Genomic DNA, 7,158 nt, shown 5'->3' on the forward strand with positions numbered 1-7,158 from the left:
TTTGCATTTTACAATTCATCTCGACCATGATCACACGCTTTTGGTGAAAAGTTACAGACATTTGTGTAGAGGGAGGTATCATTTAATATACTGCTTTAAAGCCATGCTTTTCTTTTCCCATGAAAAAAAATTGGTTGAGAATGTCACCTTTCAAAGAGCAAACTGCATAATTTAGTCATATTTCTTCACAAATTTAGATTTTTCTTGTAGGCAATGAGGAGTTATTGCACTTGGTACAAAATTTAACAAAACAAATTAGAAAAGACACTCAATGATGTACAAAATGTTGTATAGAAAAATACTGTAGAATACTTTATTTTCGCTCGGAATTTATTTTCGCCATTTTTGCTGAAGGGATGATTCCGTGAAAATAAAATCCAGTGAATATACTTTTTTTCCTATATTTCACATTAAACTCATTAAAAATCAGTGAAAATAAATTCCATACAAAAAGCCTTTTCAGCAAAATTAATTCCAGCGAAAATAAAGTATTCCACAGTAGTAGTGTTGAAAAGATTGTATTTCAATGTCTATCTAATTCCAGGGAGCATCTCTTTATGGCATAAAGTCTTGAACATGTTTTCTTGAGGATTTTTCATTCAAAACAATCAGACAGTATAACACATTGGTACTTTGAGTAGGATCTATATGACACTGTAGACAAAATTCTAGTTCAGTTTGATTTTGTAATTTACAGGAAACTCAACAACTGCGAGATTTTACCACTGTCGCATGATTGAGATTCACATCATGCACAGTAGCAGTCATAATGTGCGTTTTTCGTATATTCGTTTTCTCAGGCGTGTCAAAATTAATGATAGGCTGAGATACAAGAAAATGTGTATAATTAAACTTTCAATATTAAACTAAACAATATTCTGAAAATTATCAATAAATAAAATCAATGTCTGCTAAAAGATGATTTACAAAAAGTGGCTTTTAATGAACTTTGTATTCTCAAGATGTGAATATCCTATTTTGCCAAAGTGGGCTGCCTTTTTAAATAGTCCATATTTAATAAATTAATGGTCGGCTTAATACTTTGCTTTGTAATGAAATATTGATTCCAATTGTGATTATGATAAAAAATTTAACATAGTTTAGCACAAATAGGGTATAAAACACAATTGTCATCACCAAGTACTTCTCTATTTAAAATATGTACGTCTACAACTACTTTGAACCTGCAAGCCCGTGATTGGTTTGCGTTTCAACCACATTCTGCTACAGATTGACAACAATTATTCACCATTTGGTGAAATGACACTTGACACGGTGTTGTAAATGATCCTCCATGACTGTATGTCTTGCAAGTGATTTGTGATTACTGCTAAGCACCGATGTTAGAGCATTATTCGGCGTCATGTCTTTGAGCGATGTGTCGTCAATCTGAGACTAGGGTCACTCTTCTACCAGTCTTCAATTACAATGGAAGTGTTACAAGTGTTTGTATTTCTTGAAATTTACTGTTAACCACTCAAATTTATATATTGCCAGATAATTTAGTGGTGTTCTCAAGTTTACTGTTTTAAAAGGCTCCTTGTGAAACTATTTAAATGATGTTGGTCTTAGTGTTTGATATGGGTTCTGTAATCGATGTGCACAATGTGTCCGAGTTCTAAACACAGTCCTTTATTAAAGTTTAATAATTGCTATGTAATTTTAACATTTTCTTTCACAAGTCAGTGTTTGTGGAAATTTTCTTGCAAAGTTAAAAAAGTAAATGGTGCATATTACCAGTACAACATTCTTGGTAGTTTGTGTTGTCATGGTTACAAGTTGTGTATTAATTTATTACAGTTTTTTGTGATAAACATGAGTATTCAGGAGCTTTATGCAACATTCACAACTTTGTGGTGGAAAAAATTGGTGTAAAGTTGTTTCAACTACAAAGCGTTGTATTCATAGCACTCCTTATTGGCTAAAAACTGATGTTGATATCAGTATCATCGCCCATTCACATTGTAGAAACTTGGGTCCCATGACATGCACCTACCAATCGGATGGTAGGAATTGCTGTCAGGTTATAATATCTGCCAATCAGATGTTGGGTTGCAGATTTCTTTGTTCCTTAACAGTGATGTTTCAAGTCATCAGTTCAAGAAAGTTTTTGAATTTTCTTTCAAATTACAAAAAAAAAACAAAAAACTGAAGAAGCTAAATAATTTGTTTCAAAATATTTTTACCAAAGTTTCTGCTTTAATTTGAGATTTTTATGAGAATCACCTCTTTTAAAAATGGAATGTGCCAGAATGGGTATATGTTAGCCTGGTAAATTGGTAATCATTGTAATGATGAATTGGCTAGAAGTTTAAGAAAACTGGATGCAAAATTTGTTAGTTTTTTTATAATTAAGCAACATTTAGGATATGAAAGTGTATATATATATGGACAATACTGTATTTATGTTTGTAGATTTGTTGAAGTAAATTGCATGTCATTGTATGGTGAATTTGTTTAACTCGTCATTTCTCTGAGTAAGTGCTTCCCCTATTTTGCACATGGTACAATCTGCTCTTTCATAGTATTGGGCTGATTCATTATACTGGGGAGGGAGGGAGGGAAGCATACATCATGATGGTGAATTACACTTATTTTTCTGTCTTTCTTTATTCTACTTTTTGGTTTTTGTAAATTAAAAATGTTTTGTATAATTCTAAGGATATGTTATTAAATTATCAGGGACACTGTTATCTTTGAACTTGTATTATTTATCTGATTTAAGCTGGTTTATTTTTGTAACATTTCATTTGATTTGTTGTCCATAAAGACTATGATTGAGTGTGTAATAAATTTTGCTACTGTGCTTATAAATTACAGGTGTGTTTGTTTGTTATTTGTGAACAATTACTGGAAACTTGTTTTTGTTTAATCACAGGCCCCAGAGAATTAAACTAGGAATCTGCAGGAGTTTTTTTTTTGTATACTGTGAAATACTTTATTTTAGCTTGAATTAATTTTCGCAGAAAAGACTTTTTGAGAGTTTTGTATAGAATTTATTCTCTCTGATTTGTGGCGAGTTGAATGTAAAATATAGGAAAAAAAGGGATTTTCGCTGGATTTTATTTTCACTGAATCGTTAATTCAGTGAAAAATAGAAAAAAATAATTCCAAGTGAAAATAAAGTATTTTACAGTAAGTAATATTTATAATTGGTAGAACTTAAGTTTCATAATTAACTTTGTTCTAAACTAGTTATAGATGAAATCATTTTCTCAATTTTTCAATTCAACATTGGCTGTGATATCATACTGCATCCATAATCCTTTGCTGGAGAGCCAAGATGGTCAACTGCATATATACTGGTAATAAAGTTGAATATTTAGTGAATAAAAAGTGATACTAAAAAAAAACTATAAATTGCATTCTCCTACATTTGCGAAGCTCTTTCTTCTGAGATCATTATGTTGTTTGCCAGGAATTTCCTTAAGTATTCTGATGTCCAGTAACCCTGTGACATTTTAATTTTTTTTCTTGTCTTAGACACATTTACGTTCAAGGTTGTGAATGATGGCCAAACAGCGACTGTCTCCTGTTTCAACAAATAAATGAAAGTGAACTCCATCTTTACACTTTTTAACATTATCGTCTAAGCTAGATACATCTTACTATCTGATAATAAAAACAGACTGTCCAAGTTGAACATTGTACATCATTGTGGCCAACTATTGATAAAATACTTTTTTCTCTGATATTGTCGACATTCTGAACCACTATCTTTTTGTCTTAAATGATACTGGTAGCTCAGCCAATGTTCACTCCTTATTAACACCAACATTTCAACAATACTTAGAGTAAAAGTTGACTGATAAAAAAAATCTGACTAAAGTCACTTGGTTTAGCGAACAACAAAAACAAATAAATGCAAGTAGGACTACATAGAATAAAAATAAAAGTATCTGGTAGAGGAAATGTTTTTTGTTTTTCTTTTTAAAAATGTTTTTTTTTTGTGCCAGGTGACAGTTTCATGCATTGACGGTCACTTTTTTCTCTCCAGAATATTCTTATGTGCAAATTGCAAGTGCAAGTGCTGACTTACAGTGCATTTTTACCATAGAAGCCATATTTGTGTTTGAGGGATGGCAAGGGGTATTTTCGTAAGCTGCAATCAATTGTTTTTATTTTCGCAAGTGTAATTTAAATAAATAAAAAATGTAAATTTGTAGACATGGGCAAGGTGTAAAATGTAATAAGCTATTTTATTCATCCGTAATTTGTACAAGGATATTATTTTTTGTAAGTGTATAAAGCATTTTCCCAATTAAATGTCGCAATTCATACGCAATTTCCAATGAGATGTTTAGTACAGCAGAAAGGAATGCATGGTTCCAGATGAAATGAGATTAAAGAAATCCTAGTAATGAAAAACATAGTTAAACTATTGAACACCTTGTGCATAATTTCTAGTGAAAGATGAAAGAAAGTGGGCGATAAATTGACTGTAAAAAGTGAACTTGTAACTGACATGTAATCTCTGTAATGTGAACCACATTCGATTTGCGAAACAAAGTCACATACACAAAGGTCCCACAATGTTCAATATGTGCCCCAAGTTTGAACAAAAATCCATGCACATATGAGTGCCATTTTGGTTCAGAATAGCACAAATACTTGATTTTGATAAACTGAAATGGTCGCTACTTGATCATTATGATTTGGACATTGAAATGAATGTATTGAAGCGTATATGTGTGACAATGATTTATGATGCACGGTGATATTTGAAAATGATTTATCCAGACATGTCGGAGAAAGGTACAGATGCACAGAGGAGAATAAACAGGTCCTTGTGTTTGGATTAACTCGGAACGGAAACGACTAGCAATGGTGTTATACAAGAACAATGCGGTCATCGGCCATCATTTATAAAATCACACTTACTACAATGAAATCTTGTAAACATCCCACTTAGTACAATGAAATCTTGTAAACATCCCACTTAGTACAATGAAACCTTGTAAACATCCCACTTAGTACAATGAAATCTTGTAAACATCCCACTTAGTACAATGAAATCTTGTAAACATCCCACTTAGTACAATGAAACCTTGTAAACATCCCACTTAGTACAATGAAATCTTGTAAACATCTCACTTACTACAATGAAATCTTGTAAACATCCCACTTAGTACAATGAAACCTTGTAAACATCCCACTTAGTACAATGAAATCTTGTAAACATCTCACTTACTACAATGAAATCTTGTAAACATCCCACTTAGTACAATGAAACCTTGTAAACATCCCACTTAGTACAATGGAATCTTGTAAACATCCCACTTAGTACAATGAAATCTTGTAAACATCACACTTAGTACAATGAAATCTTGTAAACATCCCACTTAGTACAATGAAATCTTGTAAACATCCCACTTAGTACAATGAAACCTTGTAAACATCCCACTTAGTACAATGGAATCTTGTAAACATCCCACTTAGTACAATGAAATCTTGTAAACACCACACTTAGTACAATGAAATCTTGTAAACATCCCACTTAGTACAATGAAATCTTGTAAACATCTCACTTACTACAATGAAACCTTGTAAACACCACACTTAGTACAATGAAATCTTGTAAACATCCCACTTAGTACAATGAAATCTTGTAAACATCCCACTTAGTACAATGAAACCTTGTAAACATCCCACTTAGTACAATGAAACCTTGTAAACATCCCACTTAGTACAATGGAATCTTGTAAACACCCCACTTAGTACAATGAAATCTTGTAAACACCACACTTAGTACAATGACATCTTGTAAACATCCCACTTAGTACAATGAAATCTTGTAAACATCTCACTTACTACAATGAAACCTTGTAAACACCACACTTAGTACAATGAAACCTTGTAAACATCCCACTTAGTACAATGAAATCTTGTAAACATCTCACTTACTACAATGAAATCTTGTAAACATCCCACTTAGTACAATGAAACCTTGTAAACATCCCACTTAGTACAATGGAATCTTGTAAACATCCCACTTAGTACAATGAAATCTTGTAAACACCACACTTAGTACAATGAAATCTTGTAAACATCCCACTTAGTACAATGAAATTTTGTAAACGCCACACTTAGTACAAATGAGTCTTGTAAACATCACATTTAGTACAAAGGAATCTTGTAAACACCACACTTAATAGAAATGAGTCTTGTAAACATCACACTTAGTACAAATGAATCTTGTAAACATCACACTTAGTACAAATGAGTCTTGTAAACATCACACTTAGTACAAATGAATCTTGTAAACACCACACTTAGTACAAATGAATCTTGTAAACATCACACTTAGTACAAATGAGTCTTGTAAACATCACACTTAGTACAAATGAATCTTGTAAACACCACACTTAGTACAAATGAATCTTGTAAACATCACACTTAGTACAAATGAATTTTGTAAACACCACACTTAGTACAAATGAATCTTGTAAACACCACACTTAGTACAAATGAATCTTGTAAACATCACACTTAGTACAAACGAGTCTTGTAAACATCACACTTAGTACAAATGAATCTTGTAAACACCACACTTAGTACAAACGAGTCTTGTAAACACCACACTTAGTAGAAAGGAATCTTGTAAACACCACACTTATTATAAATGAACCTTGTAAACATCACACTTAGTACAATGAAATCTTGTAAACATCACACTTAGTATAAATGAACCTTGTAAACATCACTTAGTAGAAAGGAATCTTGTAAACACCACACTTAGTACAAATGAGTCTTGTAAACATCACACTTAGTACAAAGGAATCTTGTAAACACCACACTTAGTACAAATGAATCTTGTAAACACCACACTTAGTACAAATTAATCTTGTAAACACCACACTTAGTACTTAGTTCCACATATTATTCATCATTAGCATGCAAATTACCGAAAACAGGAAGATAATCTCTCATGTATAATTGGTCACAGCAAAATTTATGCAAATTTATGTATGATTGGTCAAGTGAATGTATGGGTAATACCTCTTATGATTTGTCGATACAGATGAACACAGTTACAACTTTGTGATATTTATTTATTATAAGAAAATAGTTAAGAATATAGGAATTTTTTAATCTGAGAAATACATTATATAAAGATATTTTATAAGTAATTTTAAAGATTTTCATAGAAATTTGGAA

Source organism: Saccoglossus kowalevskii, chromosome 10 (assembly GCF_978046115.1).
Source record: "Saccoglossus kowalevskii chromosome 10, keSacKowa6.1, whole genome shotgun sequence".
NCBI classification, from domain to species: domain Eukaryota; kingdom Metazoa; phylum Hemichordata; class Enteropneusta; family Harrimaniidae; genus Saccoglossus; species Saccoglossus kowalevskii.